Here is a 25,711-nt window from a genome sequence, read left to right as displayed (position 1 = left end):
GATGGAGGAGGGGCTCCGTAAATAATTCCTTCCTGTGCAGAAGCTCTCATCAAACAGACAAAGAACTCACATTAAAAATTACTTTTCGCCCCATTGAGCCAAACCGACTTGGTGCATGCACCACAGGCTGGTATTCAGCTGTTGGGACAGTGAGGACATCTTGCTGCCCTTAATCATATCTCCTCTGCTGAAATGGTCATTTGTGGTGGAGGAGTTCAGTGTGTATTTGCTCACCACAGACTGGCTGAGGAAGGGAGAGATGCTACACAGCCATTAAAAGCACTGACTTGCCCCTGCTTTCAGTGAATACTGCTCTGAGATAGGTTTGAGCCTGTGACCAAGGAGCACACAGCTCATCAATCTCGTCTCTCCTTACTTCCATGCCCCAATGTCCTTCTGGAGCTGCAGTGATGGGCCAAAGGGTAAGAGCATCCCTGCTGACATCGCCCTTTCCTCTGGGTATGCTCTCAGGTCTCCCAGCTTTGCTTTTTTGGGATATGAGGCTTTCACACCCTCCGCCTTCACCTGCTTGGAAGATGCTCAATGGTGGGAAGGAGAGAGCATTTGACAGGGTCGCTGTAGGTCACAGGGACACTGGGGCATGAGCAACTCGGGAGTCTAATGAGGGAGAACCAGGGCGTGGAGGAGATGGGAAGAAATAAGGGCTAACATCAGCCTCTGTGTGCTCTCTCCAAGGCAACAGCTCCACAGAGATAGGGAAAAAAAGGGACGATAGGAACAGTTTCTCACAGGGAGTAGCATGAAGGGGCTCAGAGGCCAAAACATCTTGCTATAGCTCCTGTGAGAGGCCAGAGCTGCCTGGGGGTAGTGAAGATTCACATGTGCTAATTGGGGATGGCATGAAGAGTACAGGGGACACCTCACCATGGTGGTGTTGCCTTCACAAGGTGGCAATGACGGGTGGAGCACGGGGTGGGGGCATCCCTGTCCTTCCGACCTTCAGCTTTCAAAGGTCAGTGCTTCAGTCTGTCCTTGCAGACCCTTGAGTCTTTTGGTGTCTGGAGGTCACAGCTGGTCGATGGAGGTAAAAATACTCTGCTGGATGGCACAGGGGTGTAGTGAGCAATTTACTGCATGGGCAGCAGGACAGAAGCAGCCAGGTTTCCTGTGGTGCTGCCATTTGTGGCTCCTCTGATGTATTAGACATGCTCCTGTCTCTCTCCTTTACTTGGCCACCTATTTCTTATGCAACCTGTAGGAACATGATAAATTTGCATTACCTACTCCGTTAAACTGGTTGAAACCAGCATGCAGGTTCAGAAGTTACGGGGAAGGCAGCGATGAGCCAGCACAGCCACAGTAATTCAGAAAATGAAAAAATTATGAGGTGTTGCTGTGCAAGAGAGAACCACAGATAAAGGGTGGGGAAAGGTAGGTAAGAAGACATAAAGCTATTGTGCATTAACATGTGTGTCCTCATTCTGCGATTCTTTGTTCCAGTATTCAAGTCTTTGTTTCTTTGTTCCCTTTTGCACCAAGGCATCACCCCTCTACAGTTCCTCTGCTTTGGTCTTGAGATCGGCTGTATCAGCGCACGGTGGAGATGATGGTGCTGCTCATCGGGGGGAGAAGTTTGCTGGGTGATCTGATTTGGTGTGGCCCTGGCAGCTGGCAGATAAGCCCTGGGAGGGCTGTGCCAGGGAGAGGCTTTGGAAGAGCTGTTGTCTGCAGATGGGGAGAGGGAAAATATTTCCTGCCTCTTCTTTCCTTAAACCATCTCCCATCTGAATAAAGCGGGGGAATTAGAAGGGGATTATCTACCGGCAGGAGAGGTGTAATTCATTTCTGCCACTGTCCACATGTCAGGTTCGATTTTAATTTCAGATAATGTCAAAGCCAGATTAAAGCCCTATCGTCTAGGTAGGAAAAAAGACCCATCCTTCCCACCCATCTCAGTGAGCTGCCAGGAGAGTGACTGCCATCCCTCCCTCCTCTCTCTTCAAACACACTTGGGTCTTGGCACACTGCTAAGGCTCCTGCATGGGAAGCTGGACCCCCTTCCCCATCTCCTCCCGAGATCCTGTCCCTGGGCAGCAGAGCCCCCCTATTCTCCACGCATGACACCCAGGATGCTTGCATGGTGCCAGGGTGCTTTACCTAGGGACAAGGAAAGGGACCTGGGAGGCACAGGTGTACTGTTGTTCATGGACACTTGGGAAATGAGGTTCCAGTGCAGGAGACTGTGCGAAAAGCAGGGCAAGGTGAGGCATGGCTGGGTCGGCCATTAAAGAGCAAAGCAGAAACAGCACTGGTAGAGCTCCCCATTGTGCCTGGCTGTCCCCCAGTCCCCTTCCTGGGATGTCTACAGAGCAAGAACAGGTTATTGATTTGGGGGGCTTATTCTTGGCTCTGCCAGAAACATACAGAAATTAGGAACACTTAGAATGGCATCATCAAATGAAAAAGACCCCTAAATTAGACACCTATATCTGTACTTGACAGCTAATGAGAAGCAGCATGCACGGAGGATGTTTTACCTCTATTGGAAGTCATTACCTTGGCGGTCTAATGTTATTCCTCCCTTGGCCTCTCCCTTGTGCATGTTGGTCAGAGTCAGCTCTGCCGAGCTCCAGGAGCTCGCTTTGACTTGGGCTCCTGCTAGCTGTGGCTCTTTGGGTTTGCAGATCAATGCTTTGGGGCCTACAAAAGTGGAACCATTTGTCTGGAGTAAGGACGCTCTTAACTGCTTTGAGATCTTTGGATGGAAGGGGTGGAAATGCCTGGTTATATCTTCTTCCCTGAGAGGATACAAATACAGGTAATTCCTGCTTCTGCTCATACAACATTTAAAGCAAAGTGCTTCTGACAAACAAGGAAGAAGATGGACTTTATTAAAAATAAAAAAATCTCTTGAGATCTGATCAAGCGCTGATAACTCCTTCTGGGTTTTACTAGTAGTTTGTTCTATTTCTTAGTTATTGCAGACAGCGGTGGTGAAGAAATACTGCTCTGATATTGATACAATGGGCCTGCCATGGAGCTGTGTGCAGGTGGATGGGTGATTTTGATGTTTATCACGACAATTAAAGTGCTAGTGGACTCTTTTCATTACAACTGTATTGAATCAGAGACAGAGTCAATCCAAGGAACCAGCTGGGTTTTCCCATTGAAAAAACAATTGGAAATGTGATTAAAAAATAATAAAAATAATGGAATAGTCTTGATGCTCAACATGCTTCTTCATCCATTTGTTTGCTCTCTCCATCCTTCCCTAGCTGAAATTCAGCTCTGCTCAGCATCTGTTCCCAGCTGTGCCACGTGTACCAGCACAGGCCCCAGCCTGGAGCAGGGCACTGCCTCGGGAGAAGGTGCCCAGGCTCGTGCTCCTGGATTTGACTCCTGCATAAGCCAGTTCTCCTCTCTACGCTTCTGTACGGAGCACAGGGATAACTGTTCCTGCTTCCTTGGAGATGTGGAGTGACAGAGAGTTCAGCCTGTATGACAACCCCATCATGTAGGTTTAACAAAATTCAGCTTTTGGAAAATGAAAATTTGCACTTTGGTGCAAATGCAGTGAGTTGTTAACATAAAAGCATGCCCTTGGGAAATGGCCATTTTGCTTTACCAAAGTACCAGTATGTGCTATGACCTGCGTGTCACATTGTCGTAACACTGGACAACGGCTAGGAGGAACTCACATGTCCCAAACAATGGTTTGAAGAGACATGAACCAAAGAGGGATAATGTGCAGAAAGTCAATTTTGGGTCATCTTGCCCAGTGTTGCATACCTCACTGCAGGGTCCCAAAATCACCATGAGTTGCCCATGAGTACCAGCAAAATCATGCCTCTCTGCTCAACTCTGCCTTCCCTGGCTGCTACATAAGAGGAATGTAAGAGGTGTGTTTAGGGAGCATGGAGGTCCAGCCTGCACCACAGATGGAGGATGTGGATTGTTATTGCAGAATGTAAGGTCTATGCCTCAGAGTTATACATAAATCCAAGATTTTGGAGATTACCAGGGGCTGACCTGAGGGAGACCTAAAGCCTAGGTTTGGAAACAGCTGGTGGTGGCTGTTTGGATGCTTCTCTATGCTGGGGAGACGCTGGGTCTGTGTCCAGCTGGTAATTCATACATTTCCAGGGATAAGTGAGTCCAGGCTCCCTCTAAATCTTTACAAGGTCTCTAACATCATATATGAGCATGCACGTGGAACCCTAAGCACGGGTTTCTTTCGGGTCACGACACACCCAGATTTTGTGCACACACGTGCAGTAAATGAGTGGACACCACAACGGATCCAGTGTCTCTCGAGGGCGTTTTGGGGCTCCGGAGAACTAGATATAACCCTTCAAACTGAGGGCCTGTGAGACAGCACTGATGGGGGCTTCAGAAATGCCCTGCAGTAACCCAGTCACTGCTGGCCAAATGTCCAGGACGCACAGATTGGTCAAGGAGAAGAGCCTGATGTTAGCTGAGTTGGGCCAGTGATGAGCAAAAAAACTTCCACAAGTCCATACCGTGTATCTGATCTCTGCGTTTGAAAAAATCCCTCATGTGCCGTAAATCTGGCAGCTCTCAGAGAGACAAAACAAAACTAAATAACCCCCCTGCTTTGTTTGCATTTAAACCCAAGCTTGCTTCTCAAACAAAACCGTTTTGTCTCACGGGCACGGATGATGGGGGGAAACTGAGGCAAAGCGAAGCCCCAACCTCCACCCCTGCCCTCCATTATCATTAACTCGCACAGCTGCGAGAGCAGCGATACACACAGGAGCGCTGGGAAATGTTCCTATTGATCGGAAATGAATAATTATCACCTGCTCCCTGTTCCAGGGCCTCGCGGTGAGCGGAAGAGCGGAAGCACTAAGCGGGATTAATAACTACTTTTCATTACTTTTAATGCAAACTATTGATTTTAAAGTGTTGTAGGGTATGACAGTTTATTACAATAAGACAATAAAACAGACTATATGAAATAATTGAGAATAATCTCTTCCCTTTTCCTGCACGACGCGAGGACATTATGTTCTGTGCATGTGGAGACATTTATGGCAAACTCTATCCAGCAATGGCAGCTTAAGCACTCTATAAAACAGCACTTTGGAGCTGGAGTATTATAAATAATAGGCAATAAAACTGGTAAATGGGGCTTTAATTTGATTCCATTATGTCACCGAATGACAGGAAGGAGGGGGCAGAGCAGCAGCGAGGGGATGCGACGCCGAGCTCAGTTTGGGAGCCCCGGATGCGCCGCGGCAGAGCAGACCACAGTGGTGCCAGTGGGCCAGGTCGTGCCAAACCCCTGCCCAGGCATGGGCTCGATCCTGGCAGGGGACAGCCAGGGAGTCCCTGCAGGGCTCCTCAGTGCAGCCAGTGCAGGAGATGGCAGCAGGGACACTGTCACGGGCTCCTGGAGGATGGTTGGGTCCCCATCGTGCCAGGTACTGCCCAAATATTTGAGATACTACCCCAAAACCTCCATGCTGCTGCTTGATCCCTGACAGCTGGTGCTCTCTTTTTCCATGTTTCCTGCCCCAAACTGACCAGCACTGTCCTTCCCAGCCCCAACTTCTGTGAGTGATGCCCAGGGGCAGGAGGCAGCGAGTGACAGCCCTCGGGGGAGATGCCTGCATGATTTTTACTATTCGCAACAGAAACTCTCCTGATTAAGAGCCGCTGTCTGCCAAGGACCAGGGGAACACCTGATTATCACAGCTCAAATCAAATATACCCCAAAGAGTGCTCAGCCGAAATGACGGCCGTGGAGAGATGGGCTTTATTCCTCAGCACACTGGAAAATCAGTGCAGCAACTCCTCACTGGGGGCTCTGTGCGAGGAAGTTCTCTGCAAAGCCCGGGGAGAAACCGCTGTGCACCCTCACCACACCCCAGCAGGGATGCCCTTGGCACAGAGGGATGGTATTTGGGATGGGGTGGGTGGTGCAGGGGACTGTAACAGACCACACAGCCTTCAGCTCAGGGCTACTGGATCACAGTGCTGAGAGAAACCATTACCAGCTGATGGCTTTGCAGGGTCCAGCCATATGTGAAATGAGCTGGGAGTCTCAGCCCAGTGGTTTCTGCTGTAAAGCTGTTTCCACTAATTGGGCCCCTCCTCGTCAAGGCTGCAGAGTGAATGTACCGAAGAGATCAAGGGCCAAATGTGGAGAAGGGGCTGAGGAAGCCCTGGAGATATTTAAGTGCTATCACGCATGGTTTCCTCCAGCCCCAGTCAGAACATGCACCCAGCTCTTGTGCTGTCCATATACCCTCTGCCCATCCTCACCCATCACACTTTGCTTCAAAACATCTCCTCAGCCCCAGAAAAGGGGATCCAAGGGGATCCAAGTACAGGGAAGTACCTGGGCAGGGGCTGATCTTAATGCACAGGTGGGTCTTTTCCCCTCCCTCAGGTCCTGGTCCTATGGACCCCAGGAGCATCAGAAAGGTTGGCCCTGGGAGAGAGGAGGTGAAGGCAGTTCATCATATCCCGGTGGATTAGCCCTGTGCCTGGAGCATGAAACGAGGCTGGTCAGGACCTACATGGACCTTCCATGGCCAGTGCAAATGGCCCATGTTAAATTGCTGTGCACTGGCCCAGTTAATGTAAAATTGGAAAGGACTGGAGAGGAGTGAACGGCCTGGACAAAACCACTGGTGGGGAGGTCACATCTGGCCTCAACTCACTCGCGCAGACTTGGCACTGGGGTGCTGCCAGCTGCACTTTGCAGCCCTGAAGAGCCCCCACCAGGGAAGTGCTCCCCTGGAGATGTGCTGTGCAAGCTCCTCTCCTTTTTGTCCCTCCGTGCCCCTTGCTCCCCCAGACAGGTTGTCTTCCAGACACATCTGCCGCAGCCCCAGCCACCCCCCTGCACATCATTACTGCTGTGAAGATTTTTGCAAAGAGGGGAGAAGGGAGCTCTTCCCAGATTCTTCTGTAGAGAATCTCTCAATGTCCCTGGGGCTTTTCTAGCCTCCTGCCTAAGCATATAATCAGGCAGGACTGTTTTTTAGAGAGGGTATTACACACATGCTGGAGCAGAACAGCCCCATCAAGAGCTATCGCAATCTGTTAGGATCTGCACTCTACCCAAAATAAGCAGCACAAGGGGAAACACTGAACTGACTTCGCTGCATGTTCTATGCAGGCAAGAAGGAGCTTTGGGCTCTGGATTTTAACAAGTTTTTCTTTTGGCCGCTGCATTCCTATTTTATCAGGATGTGTGTGTCCCCCTCCCACCGACCTGTACTGATGATACTGCAGCAGTGGGCATTGCCTCTGGGGGGTGAGAGGCAATACCAACCGCTTCGTGCCTGAGACTGGCAGCTTGGCATGGAGGTCAGTGCCAGAGGAGACAGGGAACAAAAGCAGTGGAGAGAAAGAGCTGCTGGTTGGGACCTGTTGTAGGAAAGACCTTGCAGGGAGTGAGGGGAGGTTGGAGATGGGAGAGAGACCTGCCAAAACAGGGGAGAGACACTGCAGCCAGCCCCACCAGCTGAGTACAGGAGAGCACAGTGCATTCCTGACGCAGGTCCAGGGAACGGACATCAGGGTTAAGTGGGGTCTGCAGGGAAGGGGACGAGACAGGGCCAGCCAGGAGAAGAGGCAGAGGGGAGCAAGCTGGCTTTTGGAGAGAGGTGGAAGGGGTGCAGCAAAGCAGGTGCGTGATGGTTTGTGTGTGTGTGGGCTGATTCCCGCCTCCACAGCCCCTCTAGGAACCCTCCTGGGTGGCTGCAGGAGGCTGTGGTGAGGGTGGGCAACCAGACCTGTTCCTGAGGTTGGGTGGCAGCACTGCCAGGAGGAAGAGGAGGAAGGGGAGGAGAGCAGACTAGCATGTCCCACTGTGGGGTTTGAGCAGGGTCAAGTTTTGCATTGGGAGAGAAAAGAGCAGCACAAACCCATGAGGAGTGTGGGGATCCTGGGTGCAATAGTGGCCACTGTCCCCTTGCTGCAGAGGAGACCAGGTCCAGCTCTCCTCCCTTTCACACACCCCAGTGAACAACAACCCCATTTTCATTTCCATTAGACCTGAACATCTTAATATTACTAGAAGCAATGCATTTTCCTGCTCCATAGGGGTGCCCGTGCAAAATAACTATTTGGAGGCATTCGGGGACTATGCGAGCTGGTGATGAAGAACCCCCCTGCTTTGTGTTATTTAATTTTATTTTTTTTCTTCAGGTACCTAAGAAAGGGTTATAGTAGGATGCAGCTTTCTTCACACCCTTTCATCTGTCTAGTAAATCTACCAACTGAAGTGTTTCAGGAGATAAAGAGTGATATGCTCTGAACATACAAACTCCTGCACACAAGCAAGCACATACACATGTACACACAGATGCAACTCTTAATTTCAGTGCACAGGGAAACTGGTTTAATCTCTTAATGGAAAAATCTGTATTTAGGCCCAGAAATGGCTTTCCACACCTTTTTGCTTGTGCAGCCCTGACAATACACGTGGAGGAAATAAGTAGCCATCTACGATCATATGGCTAATGAGGGGTATTGATTAATGAGGGAGGGCCAGGCACACCCTGTATGGGGCAGGAGGGGGCTGAGTACAGCTCCCAGCATGTGGCAAAGACCCACAGAGGGGCCTGGGCAGACAGGAGGAGTTAAGCAAAATGGATGACTGGAAGGTGAGGCTGAGAGAGGACACTGCCAGGAGCCTCAGCCAGCCTCTCTGCCAGAGAAATCAGGCTGTGAAAGCAGTGAGAAGCAGGTGTGAATGGTTTTCTGCCTGCCTCAGGATGGGGCTGGGGCTGGAAAGCTGGTGTGGTGAGGAGGAAGGGATATTTCTTCATTTACTGTCTCTCCCTGTTGCTGGCTCCAGGCCACCCAGGCTGAACGCTCACAGTTTGTGCTGAAGTGTTGGAGAACTGAAAGGGCCTGAGGCTGTGCTGGCTGATCCCTAGCATCTTGCATTTCAAATACCCTCAGAATGATGGATTTGATGCTTCCCCTTTTATTTATTACATTTAAAGCAGTTTTGCCAGGGGGGTAGCTCAAGAGAACAGGCAACTTATTTTCCCGAGGATCCCAGGAGCTGGGCTGTTGCACAGTTGTGTACAAGGCAAAAGACAGGACCCCCACCAGCAGCCAACTGGGCAGCAGCCTGCGGTCCCTGCGAGCAGAGAGGGGCTGGGGGAAGGCAGGGGTGAGATGGGGAGGAGGTCTGCCCCTGACCTGGCAGCAGTGGGCAGAGAGTCATTTGCTGAGCTTTCCTCCCGACTGCTGGGCAGTTATTATCAACACGACGCAGCTGTAAATGTTCGCTCAGCGGCAGGGACCTGGGAGCTGAGAGTGCAGCTCAGCTGAGTGTGTTATTGGATTATCAACTGATTAGAGCTGTTAAGAGTCCACTCTTGAATAATCAACATGGTGCTTTTTGGCTGCTGCGTATCAGTGGGAGGGGGAAGGAGGCAGAGCAGCTAGCTTGAGTCATGAGTGAGCCCTGGGTGTTGCCATCAGCAAGCCCTGCTCCGCGGGGAGTTGTGGTACCCATCTTCCCCAGCTCCAGGCTGTGCAAGCTCCACGGTGGCGGGATGCGGAGCTGCAGGGGTTCCTCCTCTTTCCCTGGCGCAGCTTTCAGGCCATAGGGTTTCCTGCCAGAAGGGGTAGGGTCTAGAGGGTCTTAACCAGGTGGGGAGATGCCCATGCAGCCTGGTGGTGTGCTGATACTTGTGATATGTGGAATCGAGCTGATACTTGATTCACCATGATCCAGGAGAAGTACGTAGTACGTTGGAGACTGGCTGGCTGAGTGTGGCCTTGAAGAAGGGAGCTCCAGGTCTTGTATGTGGAAATGGAGGAGCCAAATCCTTCTATTGAGCTAATACAACAGGCAGAGATAGTGTGGGTGTGTGGGTGTTCCACTGCTTGTGGAAGGGACTCACTAGGCAGGCTAAGGGGCAGGGAGACTTCTCTGGTGATGTGCCAGTGAGGTCAAAAGCTTAGCAGGAGCTTGTAGTGATGAACTGTAGTGGATTCCTGTTGAGACAAGGCAAGACAGAGGCCCGGGGATAGAGCTAACAAAGATTAGGCTGGGAGCATTTTAAATGGAGACAACACAGTGTTCCCTTTGCTCTGCCTCTCCTTTGTACTGACACACAGCAGCATTTGGGCGATAGATGGAGCAAGTGCCTGATGGCCATTCTCTTTCTTTTCCCCTTACTTCAATTTTCAAGGTTAGTTTGGCCTGTTGCTGAGTCACAGTTTCCCCTGGAGAAGCTTCCTACAGCCAACTTGCAGCAGGAGTCATTTTGCTCTTCTTTGATGTGCATTTCTGCTCCCTGGAGCTGAGTCCTCGCGGTTTCTGGCCTGAAGGGCACAATTCAGCATCAACTTGATGGACCATGTTTCTCCCTTCAGTCACAGTGCTCCTGTCCCCACTAAAATCAATGGTGTGACACCTGTGTGAGGGGAGAGTTTGATATTACAAGGAATAATTAATCACAGGCATATCAACGGTACCCTGATATTCACTGAGTGATAAGGACAGGGGAGATCCTTCTCTTTCTCTCCTTGTGCCTGCCTCTGAGGAGATCAGTATTCTCCTTTCAGAGACCTGTAGGGGTCACAGTTGGATTGTACAACAGGCTGTGAACCTGTCCTTGGGAAAGGCAATCAGAGCATCACACTGCCCGCTTCCTGCTAAACTGTGGGTCAGAAGCCAGTAGAAGGCCAAGTGCCCACTGCCCGCAGGTTGCTACCCCAAACCCCACCCAGGTGGGCTCCAACCCCTCCTCTGCTCTCTCTGCCACTAAGCTCTAGGAGATGTTTCCCATGGGATGTATTTCTTGACTTAACAGTGAAACCAAACATGTTCCAGGATGGAAAAAGCTGGTCTCAAGTTCATGCACAAAAGGGTGTGAAGAACAAAAAAATGTAACTAGAGAGTGGGATAAGGGAGAAGGAAGAGAAGCCGTGCATTAGATACCATGATTTATACATGTACAGTGCAGGCAAGGGAAGGGAAAGTGTCCTAATTAGTAACTTGCAACCTGTCAAAAAGGCTTAGGCTGAAGACTTCTGTTTCTTGTCCAGGTTTCTTGTTCATGTAAATGTTGGTGGTCCATCGATGTTGGTGCAAGGAGGCTTTGCTTCCTGCTTGTCTAACCTGATCTTACTCAAAACTGTGTAGTACAGACCTCAAAAAGCAAAATCCAGATGGCAGAACTGGGATTTGGGTCTTGGTGGACCTCCAATGAAGTGAGATGGATGGGGCAGCTCTTGAAACGCTGACATGGTTTCCTTTGGGATCAGTACTCATCTCTGCAGCTCACTTACAGGGATGTGCTTGGCCCTCTTAGCTTCCATATTCAGTGGAACCTCCTAGGAATGGAGAAGTCACAGGAGACATGCGGGACCAAATAGATAGCAGTGTGCTAGAAAGAGGACCTGTGCCTGGGTAAATTCATACTTCCCATGTGGAAGCAGTTCTCTCAGTAGGGATTTTCTGCCACTATTGCACCAAACAGTTGGATCCTTCTTCCTTCCAGGAGTTGACTGCAGGTCTCCTTCAGATGAGCCTGATCCAGTCTCCACCATGAGAAGCAGCAGAAACAATATCACCCATCTTCATTCTCCAAGATCCCTTTGGAGGCAGTCACCCGCAGGAACACCTGGTCACTGTCAGAGACCCCTCCCCTCGCCTGCACTGCACAGGACCCAGGGAGGCAAACTAGGATCTGGCTGTGATGCTCAGAAAGATGGACCCTTTCCATTATACTATAATTAAATTGCCTGCAATTATGTTCTTGACAGTGAAATGCAGGCAGTAAATGATCCTAACATTCTGCGCTCCCTCCCTCTTCCCAGGACCCCCCCAGCTGCCCCTCCTCTCTAAATGCTGAATTATTTTACAGTTGATAGTTCCTTAGATTCGCCGACCTTTAAAAGCTGAACACTACATGCCTGTTGAATTTTAATCAATTTATTTTTTTCAACTGGAAATGTCAGACTTCTGTACGGAATTACTTGGTGCCGGCTGATGTGACAAAGACTCAAAGTTCAGCATCTGAAGCCGCGGAGGAGCAGAGTGTTGCGTGCATTAGCACAGATAATTTGCAGGATGTGAAAATGAGAGCGGGAGTGAGTGAGCATATATTTTTCATTAGCTTTGGTTTAGAGGGTTCGGGGACCTGCATTTATTTCATCCAGTGAACTCTGGCCTCATTAAATCCAGACCGTGGCTGGTAATGACTGGAAGTAAGAAGCTGTGGAGGCCACTAAAGGGCAGGAGGTAAAGTGAGTTCTTTGCTGGAGCATGGAGTGAACCCTGGTGTACAGCGGGACAGTGGGAGAGTAGCAGCCTCTGCTGTGCCCACTCTGTGGTACTGAGCATGGCAGAGGAGGTACGAGTTGCCCAAACAGTTTGCCAGCCTCCACTGGTCCAGTTCATTAGTACACGCTACATCACACGCTTCAGTCTGACCCCAAAGACCCTGGCCTTAACCTGAAGAGCCCAGAAAGGTTTCACCTGCTCTGCTAGCCTTTCTCTGCCCAAGCAAGGAGATTATTAACCTTCTCATTAGCACTGAGCTTGGCTGGCATTACCTTGAAGGATTAAACATTCCCCAGCTGGAGCAAAGACCATTTGCAATGAAGGGAGGAGGCTTACTTGTAAACATAGTCCTGCGGACTGAGTCCTGCTGCTGGGGAAGCCCATGGCAGTGAATACATAGACCAGTGAGGAGCCTTGCTGTCTGTACTGGGATTTTCTGGCTTGCAGCGTAACTTTGGCATCACATTTGTGAGCACTAGCTACAGCCAAGGTAATGACAGGGGCTGCTCTGCCTCCTTCCTGAGCAGGGAGTTTCCCTTCTCTCAGTGGGTAGGACACTCCACATCAGTCCTGTCCTGCATCACCTGTTTCCCCACTATAAGTCATTTCAGGCATAAGTTATCACCTGATTTTCTTCTGTCAACAGCCTCTGGTGTTTCCCTGCAGTGCTGTAGTCTGTTCCAATCCTGGGCCATGACAGCCCTACAAACATGTTTCTGTCCTATTAAAATTTAATTCCTTCTTTGGAATAGAGACTTCTCATCACACACAACCGGATGGATAAATGTTTGCTAAGGTGACAAGGATTGAGTATATTTAATCTTCCTTCCTTCTCCTTAAAAAACTGTGCCCGTCGTTGCCTCTTGGCACAGGTACATTAAAATCAATAATGAACCTTACAAGCGGATCTGTGATAAAATATGGTCTATCCTTCTCCACTGAACTGTACTATGCAGCTTTTTCAAAACCATACACGTACCTATGTGCAGCAAAAATAACGTGGTGACTTTGTGTTCATTCAAGGAAAGTTCCAGGAGACTTAGTAAACTGAGGTGCACCTCAAACCCAAGTATTCTTCCAGTGGCACAAACTACATGCAGTTAGAGGTGTAACTTTTGGAAACTGGCTGACATAAAGGGTCGTTCTTTATGTGTCCTGATCTTAGACTCTCTCTGAAGCTTTACAGTTTGCTCTGTAGCAGGGGTGAAGGAACCTTTGGTCTGACACAGCAGCACAGAGCCTTTATTATGCCTTCATTTCCCTGAAATGGATTTTATTTGGAAAATACTCATGGGTTGGCATCAGTTTTTGCAGGGGGGATGAACCAGGCTAGATGAATTCCTAACTGGGACAAGTCTAATGGGCAGAGAGATGCTGACCTGGGTCACAGTGGTGAGGTACGTGTGACTGTCACCCAAAGAGAAACTGAGCTATGACTTACACCAGCCTTGCTCTGAACCAGGCTGAGGCAAAGACTTGGATCCGCACTTACCAAGTCTTAGGTGACTGTTCTGATCATCAATATATTGACTCATCTGGAGGAACCTGATTGTTATCCTCCCCCTCCCAGTTCAGCCCATAAATTTTTAAGAACTCATTTTTGCCCCAAGGAGGATGAAAAATTTCTTTGGAGTTTTGCAAGAAAGGGAATCATTCCTGCTGTGTAGCTTTTTTATTTAGCTTAGAGGTCCTGCTTCTCAAATCCTGCCATAGGGAAAGCCCTCAGAGAAGATAGTGAGCCTATCCCTGCCCAGGCTTACTAACTAGTCATCAGTATTCCCTTTAAAGAAGGCAAGTGTTATTATCCTCTTTGCCAAAAGGGAGTGTGAACACATCTGCTCCTCCACCCACCCTCTTGGCACCCCCTCCCAACACAAACTCCCACAACTCACCCTCTGTCACAGCTCGACAGCCCATTACAAATGGCTGTGTTTAAGCGAGGTCTTGCTCTTCATTTACAGCCCTCTCAGTCACTCGATGGGTTCCTTCCCTGGCCTTTCACAGCCTCCATTTGTTTCAGGTTAAGAAAATGTCAAGCTCATTTGGAAGTTCCTTGCCTCTCCTTGCTTTGCTGCAGCCATTAGTGGTCCTTTCCCTGCTGCAGGGAGCTGACATTTACATCGCAAGCTAGGGAGGAGATAATAGTGGTTAAGTTGGACTTTGCTAATCACCAGTTATGTCCACCTTCAGAAATGACCTCAGGTGTCCAGAGCTTATTTCCCTCATTTCCTCTCTCTCCCATTCTCATATACTCCCATCTATCCCGGCCTGGTTCTCCACCATCCCACCCCATCACCAGTTATTTATTGGCTGTGGCAGCAAGGTGTCATTTAATGAAATACAGGTTAAAAAAAACAACACCTGATTTTAGAGACAAGATTAGAATTGTCAGAATTTACTCCTCCTCCATACATGATCCTCCCTCTCAACTCTTCCCACTCCTTTTGAATCCAGTGGGGAAGATGCTAAAGCCCACTGGCAGAGCTAGCAATGAGGAGGGTCCGAGTATGTGATCAGCCCTGCTCGCGTTGCAGATCCTGGGACACACTGGCCTTCAGGAGTGACATAAATTCAGTAAAGAAAGCAGGTTCTTCCCATTGCATTTTTCTAGTCCAAACACAGCACCAAACCATAAAAAGGGGCTGGCATTTCCCATTTACTGATGAATCTCATGCATATGGGGCTGTTTGACAAGGGGATGGATTAGGTGGCATCTGAAGTCCTGCTCACCCCTAATTTTCTATGATTCTGCAAGGCTGACATTTAAGGATCAGATCAAGACTGGAAAGAGTAGCTTCTGTGGGGCTCTACTAATCACAAGTTTTGTTCAGATTTGAAAATGAATTTTGACCAGGGCTATTGATTTCCCTCCTTGCTTTGCTTTTTCAATGTGTATGCATATGTGTGTGTTTGCAATTTTAACCTGAAAGATTGGAAGGCACCACTCCCTCCTCTTCCTGACTTCTGTGCACCTCCCCTTTGAAGCCCCGATAAGGGACTTCATTAAAAAAAGCAAACTGCAGCAGTCAGGAAGTGCAAGGGGAGGAGAAGTAAGAAGAACTGATGAGGACAGCAAGTGTATGAAAGCTGAAGAAGAGGAGGAGCTGTGGCAGATGTTGCCAGCTGTTGCTCAGTGCGTGGGTGTCACATCAGCCCACCCCTACAGAGCAGAACGAACCCACAAATTAAGTCATTGTGCTGTGGCCCTGGTGCTGTCCTTTTCTATTTTAGTTGATACCTCTCCCCAGGCCTCTTTCTGTCCTGTTCTTGTAGTCTTCATCCAGCAGTGTCAGTCTGGCTGCTCCGTTCTGTGCTCTGGCCCTTGCTGCTGTCTGATGGCTGCCAGCCAGCTGTGAACAACTGGGAGAGGGGAGCTGGGGAAAGCCATCTTTATTCATGTGATTGAAGTCCTCTAAAATCATGAAATCAATCCCGTCTGTGTGTTTTGTATATAAAAAGAACCGACTACTTGTTTTATAGTCTCTCTTTTCCCTCCTTGAAATTTGCTTGTTTTCCTGGAATGACACTTTGCTCTATCATCAGAAAGGGAGTGCTGACATATATTCTTCCTTCTCTGTATTACACTGCTCCCTGTGTAGAGTTGTCTTCTATCAGCCTCCAGAAGGTTTTCTGTGAGGTGTCAGGATTTTCTGAAGCTCCCCCGTGCAGAAGCAGCTTGCCCCCCCGCCACCCCCAGCCTTGCCTATCATGCCAAAACTCACATTAATCCCTCTGATGCCTTCCTTCCCCTTCTCCCATTTGACCAAAAAATACTAGTAAGGGTTTAAAAATGAGGTATTTGTATAGCCAGAAGTAAAAGGCCAGCTGTCCATCTAACCTTAAATCTACCCCTTATTTAAATTCATTATGCCATCTTTATTCTTCTCATCACCTAGTATTTTCCCTGTAGGACCTTCACCTTGTTCTTTATCTAACACTGGTGCCTTTTGAGAGTGGACTAGTGAAATGTATTGTAGGAGACTGTTGTCTGTAGGACAGTCTCTTCATTTTGTGCAGTGATCTTTTCTCTTTTTATCTGTGCTAGTTTCTCTGTGACCCCTCTGCCCTAGTCTTTATTCCCACTCCTGCTCCCAAAAGTCAGAAGAAGAAAGTAAAATCTGCTCAGCCCCTGTAGCTACAAAGGTGTGACCCTCCCACCACAAGCTCTCCAGCAACCTTTCCACCACATGCAAATTTTTATAGCATATCAATAAAAGGATCTTGAGGCCAAATGGAAATCGAGCAGCTGCTTGAATTGCTTGAGGGGAAAGAAACCCATTCAAAGAGGGTTTTTTTATTATTATTATTTTAAACATTCAAATGAATGACCCAATCAATTTCAGTCCTCTTTGTTCTGTGAATCCTTTCCAGGAATCCCTGTGTGCTCCAGCTGCGGGACTGGCAGCTCTGCCTTGGAGAAAGCAGAGCACTGCTGCAAGCGCCGCTTCTCACCCCTGGGTCCCTCCAGCCCCTCCGAAGTTGTCATCTCCCTGATCTGCTGTCCCTCCCAGGCCACGACGTTCAGAGGGCTTCAGCACCCAGTGACAGAGAAGCATTTCCCTGAAAAATCCCTCTGCACTGGGTGCAAGGGGAAGAGTCCTGGGAAATTTGTTTTCCCTCTCATGAGAGCTGTAAAAAAACTTTTATGGGGAGGAGCAGGAAGAAGTGGGTCACCAGAGGGGCTTCCCCTCAGCCCATGCATAGCAGAGTAAACCCATGTAGTATCTGAGTGCTGCTTTGTCTAATATTGGCTTTGCATAATGCGATTAATTGATGGATTTTCAGTGTGTGTGACTAGCACTGGACTGGACTTCAGTGCATTTACACTTTGAAGAGACTAACTGGACACCTTCAGCTTCATTTTAGTGATCAATACTCTGACTAGAGCAAGGCTAAGCCAGCTGCATACCTCTTGCAAAGCCACATGTTGCCATGCCTCTTCTTTATTCTCCTTCTTATTTCCTTGACCGTTGACGTCTCCAGCAGCAATCAGCCTCTTTGGCCCTGACATTATCCTTGCTGTAATGATGAAATAATAGCTTGCTGCTTCAAGGTTGCTATCAGGATTGTCCTGAGTGCAGATGGCCTGGTATGCCATCCAAGTGAGGGAAAGTGCCAAGGGATGTATCCACAGACTGCAAGAGCTCCCGCGGTTTCAGTGGCCCAGCTCGTATGTCCTTCCTCAGTGGCATTTCTGCACAGCCTTCAGGGGCAGAGCTGCAGGCAGGCTGGGGTTCTGATGCTGTATGTACCTGTAAGAGTGCAGGTTCATTCTCTCCCTCACTGCTGAACAAAAAAGTCACCCTGAATGTGTTTACTGAGTTTTTTTATGAGGTGCTAGATCCTCATCAGGAGACTTTCTTTGGATTCATGCACTGCCCTTGGAAAAACTACTTTTTCTCTCTGTGCATCTGTTTACCTGTCTTATCTTTTTTTTTTTTTTTTTTCCATCTGTCTTATCAATGCTGACTACAAACTTCGTAAGACTGTGAGGATGTCTCCTAGAAGTATTTATTTGCACAACACTTAGCATGAAGACATATCCAGGTCCTAGATTAGCAGTGTGAGTGTCTGAATGCATTAGCTGACAGAACAGGGCACTGCCCTGCATTCTGGATAGGGCCTTTCTACAGACTTCAGCATCTGGAAGGACTTCATTTCCACCCATTTCCAGGCTCCTGAGAGCTAGCACCTGCTGCAAAATTCAGACTAACTTCCCTGCTCATCCGCCTCTTGTTTGTTTGTTATTTTAATCTTCCTCCCTGGTCCACAGTGTGAAGAGAAAGGGCTGATTGACAGCTTAACTGTTTCAAATCAATAGAAAGAGCACTTGGAGATTAAAGCAATTTAAACAAGGTGTTTATGTGGTTTGGAGCTAAAACTGCATTTGAAGGAAACAAGCAAAGGAGCTGAAGGAAGTGGGTCAGCCACGAGACACAGGGAAACTGCATGAGCAGAGGTAAGATTACAATAGTAGGCTGGGATGGCTTTCTCATCAGAAAGAGATCACTGCTTTCCATAAATGAGGCCTAATCTCGAAATTGCTTTACCCTCCGACTGATTGTTCCATTGATTTAAACATGCTGGCCCTACCCTTCTTTCTATCCCAATGCTCTCTAATCCCTGGCACATCTCTCTCTCTCTCTCAGTCTCGGATCCACTGTTGTCATAACCCGGCTGTAGTTAGCAAAGCGCTGTCTTCACCTAAGAGAGGTCCCCTGACTACATTTGGTTTGCTGGGCTGGAGAACAGAGGCAAAGCCCCAGCAGCGCTGTGACTTCTGCCTCCAGCTGATGAAGTACTGCAAGGGGCAACTTTGAAGCCATCTCAAAGATCCCATTACATTTTTTAATCAATGCAAAGGCCTCGTCCCCTTGCTAAATTACTTGATCTCCTCCCCTTCCCAGGCTTTTAGGTAATTGCTATAGATGAGTGCTCCTGCATATCAAGGATAGCTGAGCCAGGGCTATTGATCAATCCAAATGTGCTGTTGGCATGGTTTAGAAGAGCTTTACTAACTTACCCCAGGGGCAGATCAAGCTTTTTAGCCAAATCAAGGGAGTTTCATGTTCTTGCTGTTTTGCATAGCTCTAATGAGGTGGTAATTCAACTCTTTTTCCCCCAGACACCCACTGTATGATGGCAATAATTTATCCTGGGACATGCCAATCTTTGTCCAGTGACCACAGAAAAAGTCCAGACAATTGGTTTATAACAAGTGCTTGATTTCTGGTCAGCTGAAGTTAGCAGAGAGGGATCCCACTGAGTCTCCCATGAGGGAACACCACCATGCAAAGCAGATGGGTCAGCTGTCCCTGTGCTGACTGAGGATCTAACTGTGTGAAGGCAATCCTGCAGGAGATGCACAGACAACCTGCTCCAAAGAGCTGGAACTGGGGAGGGAGCAAGTGCTTGGAGAAGCTGAGTGTAAAGGACAGGAGAATTTGGTTTGTCTGTAATTACCATATTAAAATCTTCAAAAAATCTGCAGGTGTAGATCAGCAAAACACCCTGACCTCCAATCCAAACACAAAGGTTGACAACTTTTGGGGCCACCGCAGAAGAAAGAGAGTCCTCAGGCCAGCTTTACAGTGGCCAGACCGACATAGAGTAATTCCCAATTTCTGTCAGTCTTAGGGAGGTGATGTCAGGTCCCAATTCTTCAGCAAGGACTTGAGAGCAGAGTGGGTGGTAAATTACTGTTTACTTTCTGTATCACCAGAAACATGCAGCAGGATTCTGCCTCTCTGGCTTCACAAGAAGAGCATCAAGTAGAAACACCTGCTCCTTTGGTGGGGGAACTGAAATTGTTTCAAAGGCCATCTACTGATGTACCCTGTTCCTAAGTGTTTATTATTTTCTTGGTGATAAGTGTCCAGCTGACACAGTAATTCAGATGGCACCACAAGAGCCGTGACATCTCCGTGCAATTAAAGTGTGCCTTACAAAGGCATGCTCCATCTTCCCGTCTGACATGGTGCTTGCAGTGATGCTGCGTGTTGTTTTGTTCATCAGCTCAGTGTCAAGCCTTTCAGCTGGTCTGCCCCCTGCACTAGGCAGTGCTTGCTCCAACGCACAGCCAGGAAAGCTCCCGGGCTTTCTCGGGGCATGTGTGGGTCTGTGCATCTTGGTATGGGACATACCCAGGTAACTGGACATGGATGCAAGAGTTCAGATTCATCCTACCACTGATACAAAGAGATTAGCTTTACTGCTTTGTGAGTCTGGTCACTGATCTCTGAGGCAGGGATTGTCATAATTTCTTACCGTAGGATCGTTCTGAATATGTTTTACTGAAAGTCCTGCCTGGCGTTTGATCCATGTCTTCTGAAATGGACAGCTTGCTCTGCTGGGAGGGGATGGTGGCCTGCGTGTGAAGGGGCAGGACTTTTGGAGACAGTTAATTATAAGGAGCTTTGTTAAACAGTGAGGCTAGAGGTGTGAGTGGGATGTTGGTTGCCATGTTGAGTCCAGAGGCATCCAGGCACAGACAGGGATTCACAAGCTGTGAAACACAGCCTTAACACGGCCTGTCACTGTGGATGGTCTCCAGCTGAAGCAGTGCCAACTTGGGCTCCTGCCACACAGGGTCCAGTCTTGCAGCTCCTCTGCACTGTGTGGATGGGGTTTAGCTGGGGACTCTGGGGTGCACACACACACGCACAGCTTGTGGATTTACAACATTGGATCGATCTGACAAGGGGACCCCGTGACTGCAGATCTGCTCATCCGCAGCAGCGGGCACGGAGAGCTGGGAGGAAGCGCTATCCAAACCAACCTAGGAGAGCACAAGATAACTCCTGATAAGATGGCTTTGCCCCACACACCCTGCTTTTAATCTTCTGGCAGGTGTCAGCCATGCAGGTTGCTCAGGGGGCAGAGGAACTTTGCAGGGAGACAGGGAAAATTTGGGATTAATTCAGTATCAGCAAAAGCTTCTACAAACCCACCAGCCTCCCGTAGGCTACTCCCCCTATAATGGGCTGGGGAGCCTGCTATAAATGGGGAGAGAAAAGCATCACATTTGCAGCTTTTACCCCTCCTCCCCTGTACATGTGCATTGTAAATCCTGGGTTTGTGCCGTTCCTCCCTGCCCACCTCAGAGCTCGTGCACATACATTATCTGCCAACTGACAGATTCAGCAGTGACAGATTAGTTGAGCTGGAGAAAGGCCATTTGGACCCTGGGATGCTGGCGAGGCTGGCGGAAGAGTCCGAGAGCCGGCAGCCGGAGCGCACAGAGCAGGGAGGTGTGTGTCCCTCTTACAGTCTCAGCAGAGCCAGAAAGCCCAGGGAAGCAAGAAGGAAAGTTTGAGCCATGAGGCTGGATGAAACACATTTTACTTGTGTTTACTGGCTGCTCCTGCTTAAGGCCTTTCTGGTGGTTTGGAGGCTAATCTCTCACCTAAACCCAGGAGATGTTCTGCAGCACATTTCTACTACTTAGCATCCAACTGCATTTCCCCATGAATATAGGCAGTAGGTGGCACAGCAAGTTTTCAGCCACGCAGGGGAGGAAATAATTCACACTGCACTATTGCAGTGCTGTGAGCCCTTTCCCCCACAGCCAGCATGCTGGCAAAGGCTTCCACATGGAGATGGGGAAGCTGTAGGGATATAAAAGTGTGACTGCACAAGTTGGGAGCAATGTTACAGAGATGTGTGAGAGCAAAGCAAGGTCAGCTCTGACACCTCTTCATGAAGTATTAGTGGATGCATTTACATTGCCAGCCACTAATCTGTGCCAGTTTGCACCAGCTGAGCACATGGGCCATGAGTTTCGTGTGCTGATGGCTTACAAAATGTTTTGTGTTTCACTGTGCTCTGCTTGTAAAAACAAAAAGGATTGTATTGGAGCTATAGGAAACACGTCTTCATCAAACACGCTGAATAAATACTGTGCCTTATTTATGAGGCTTTAATTCTCCACCAAATTAGAACCTGACTAAAACATGATTCTGTTCCCCAGTTCCTCACACAACACAGAAAACAATGCCAATTTATATCCAGATTAATTCCATTTTTGAAGGTAAAGGCAGGCGGAAAAGGCACTGAGTTCCCATGTGTCGCTAATTCTTAGGAATGTGACAAACCAAACTGTCTCCATTTAGCTGCTGGGGAGGAAACTGCAGCTTGGCACCCAAAGGTGCAGATGAACCATGAACTAAGGGACATGGAGATACATCACCCAAGAAAGTGTCCCGTTTATTCACAGAGTTCTTACTACATGCATGGCACCTTTCCTGGACCCAGGATGCCCTTCTATGATAGCCTTCCTCACCTAAACGTGAGGAGCTGTTTGTGTAGACAGTAGGGGTATGACATTGGAATCAAACACTATGGTTCTTTCCAGGAAAAAGGAAACTGTGAAAGGAGGTCCAGATTTCCCAGCTTATGTGATCTCATGGATTTGTGAAAATCTAGAGGGTAAAATTACTTGCATGGAGACCTCTGGCAGCTCCTGTTGCTGTCTGCCTCCATGGAGATACAGTCCCCTCCAGCTTGCTTTTAGGAAGCCCAGTAAGTATTGCCTTATGTGGAACTGACTCCCCATGGGAAAAGTGCCTTGCTGAATACCCATCACTTCCCTCTCAAACCATGAGGCCCAGTCCTTGAGATGTCAACTACAAAAGAGCCTCTACAGGACAAAGGGACTATCAGCTGGAGAGCACCAAGTACCACCAAAACTGCACTGCCTTTCTCTTCATCTGCTGCTGGCCAGACCTGCTGGAGATGGAGATCTGCTTGTGGGGAATGGTGTGGCTGTCGCTTTCCAGGGTACAGGCAGCATTTCCTTAAACCAATAAGCAAGTGGGCTCTCAGAGCCTGGAAGGAAGCGTAGCATTGTTCAGTAAGCTGAATGAGACCATGTTCATTGATGTGCTTCACTGCACGGGTGAACACCTGCATACATTATGGTGGCTGCCAGCAGGCAATTCCAAGGGTAATGGCAATAACCCAGTCTAATACTACTCCCCAGTAGTGTGAAAGGTGATGGGAGAAGATGGGGAAATTTCTTTCCTAAGGCTATTCTTTTTCTGCATTCTGAAGTTTGAGATTTTCATTCTCCCATTCACAGGTATAATGACATGCTCTTAATGGCTGTAAAATTACAGAGCTCTTTTTTAACTCCAACTATGGCATATCACTCTATGACCTCCTGCAGTAGTGAATTACATGAACTGACTACACAGTACATCAGGTGTGGTGTGGTGGGTTTTTTTTTTCTTTTAACCTGTATTAAATTTGCCTAACCATTAATCTAACAGAATAAGACCATAGTTTTCATATTATGAGATAAGGTAAGGAGAGCAATAAATTCCTTTTCACTATAACTCATATAATTCTAAAATACTCCTGCCATTAACATTCCTCCCCAGGCTAAATACCTTCTGAGAATTCTGGCCACCCGGGGTAGTCATAGACAAACCCCATTTAGGCCTTCAGTTGCCTTTGTTTCCCTTCAATTTTTCAATCTCAATTAAACATTGACATCTTCCCCAGTGTGAAATGACCCAGAACATACTGTGCTAGAGCCTAAGTGTATCCAGGCTGAATTTGGCCAAACCTTTTCTTCAACAGCTGGGAGACATGGGCAGTGGCTCTTTACCTAACACAGAATATTCAAATCCCAATTCCCAAAGATCACATTTCTGTCTGCTCCCTGAAGCGATAGAGCAGTACTGTGACTGCCTACTCAATATCCTCATGCCTGGAAAAACATTTTAAAGCCCCATTGCTATCATAATTTTGATGATCTAATGTGATCCAATAAGTAAAGATTTACTTTGAGTTGAATATGTTGCTAGACTATCTATCTTTACCAATCAAGAGCCCGGGTACTACGCTGGATGTTTCACCACTCTGGAGTATCAAAACCAGAACTCCCAACAGGTATCAGGAAGAAGAAAAGGACCCCATCCCCTTGTTGGTGACTAACACATTGGAAAGACCATTCCTGACATAATATTAACCAAGTTGGATCTTTCCTTTTGTTGATCATACCCCTCCTCAGATGCTATAATCTTTGTTGATCCCAGACCTCTCATGTCCTATCACTTGATCTTTTACCCTCTGGCCACTGCTCTGCCTCAGATCAGCAAACATCAACCTTCAACACAATCAGATCTCAGAAAATAATTTTTGAGCTGGGAAAGTCCAGAACGACTGCTACAATAATACTACCCTGCGATTATAGAGAATCTCAAAGCAATCTTAAAAGGTAGGAGAGTATCATTAGCTGTGTTTCACAGATGGCAAGCACAGGGAAGGGAAATGATTTATTTGAAGTCATACCTCAAGGCAGAGATAGAGGCAGGAAAGGAACCCAGGAGTCCTGACTTCCAGTCCCATTACAGAGTGTAAGTGGAAACCAACGGAGTGCTTACAAGCCTCTCCAGGTACAGGAAACACCAAGGCTGCTCTAGCAGACCTGGCTGCTGGCCAGCTGGAGAAGGAGAACACATATGGGGTCCAGCTGAAATAAATGAAATCCTCTCATGGGAGTTTCAGACTTAATTGGCTGTTTTATGACCAAGTAAGCTAACAAAAATCTCAGACCACATCCCTTTTGGGCAGCTGAGCAGGCTGTGAAGTCCAAACCAAGTCCCATAAATGCTGCTTGAGCCTCCAGAGACCCGCTTTGTGCTTAGCAAAACCTGTCCATTCTTGCATAAGATTAGCCTTTTTTTTTTTTTTTTTTCCCCTATGAACTCACCTCAGTGGCACTGACAAGGGAAACCACCAAGATGAGATTTGTTAGGGCTGCAAGCCTGTGAGGGTAAATGCAAACGTGTTTTCCCAACACTCCCCCTGCATACACCTTCCACTTCAGTACAGTCAGCTCCAGCACCAAAAATGAGCCTTCCTGGAGACCTACACACCAGGCAGGCTCTGAGAAGCTCTATCAAGAAACCTGCTGTCTCCTAACAGATGTGACCAAGAACATGACACATGCCCGTGGTTTGCTTCTCTCTGCCCGTATCTCCAATTTGCTTTTCAGTACTGGCATCCCTCTGATTTTGTTTATTCATTTCATGTTTCTCTTTCAGTCTCCCTTTTCCTCCATCTCTTTCTCACTCTTCCCTCCTCTCCTGGGCTAAGCCATAACACCACTTTGCTCAAGCATTTTGATGAGGGGAGCTGTACAAATGGAATAAGGTGGGGTCATGGTATCTGAGCTACTTTTTAGTGGGATAGTTACAGCCCTTGGGGACCTGGGTGGAATGCTAGGCTGTATCACCAAGCAGAGCAGCTTGGGGAAGGCTGTGAGTACCAGAGCAAATGTCTGACATGGATGACAATAGAGTCAAGATAAGATCCAGAAAATCAGCAGGCAGGAGATCTCTCTGGAGCCAGCTGCTCCCACAAATATGTGTCAGCCCTTGCTTAATGTGGAGCCCAATGGCCTATATTTGCAAAAGGTGGTGGCAAAGAGACAAGGAAGCTCTAGAATTTCATGGGAGGCATAAGCCTTCATGATAGAGAGATGTGCAGAGAGGCAGGAGAATACACGCAGCAGAGGGCTGTGTAGCACGGGAAGGAACTACAGTACTGACTGGAGGAAAACAGATATCCAACATTCAACACCCTTGGGGATCAGTCTACGCTTCTAGCATAATGATCACTCAAACCCAGTGCCCTTGTCACTAGCCTGAAAGATAACCTCTTGCCATCCTCCCTTCTAGTATGTCTTAGCTAAAGGCAAGATGTAACCCTGGTGGTGGAGACACACTGCTTATGCTATCCAGTGCCTGGCAAGGAGGTGCTGTAATGCAGCTCCTAGTATAAAAATCTTACTGAAGACAGACCTCCGACTGACAGTGAAGACATGCCCCTATTCTTTTTCCTTTCACCATTTTCAGGGCAGCAAGTAGCAAATCAAACCTTTTCCTAAGTGAGGAAATGCAACCTGCAGAGTTTGGTGATAGAAAGGGCAGAGCAGGGCCCCATTCCCACAGT

This window comes from Athene noctua, chromosome 20 (genome assembly GCF_965140245.1).
Source record: "Athene noctua chromosome 20, bAthNoc1.hap1.1, whole genome shotgun sequence".
In the NCBI taxonomy this organism is placed as follows: Eukaryota; Metazoa; Chordata; class Aves; order Strigiformes; family Strigidae; genus Athene; species Athene noctua.
Note: the sequence above shows the minus strand (reverse complement) of the source record.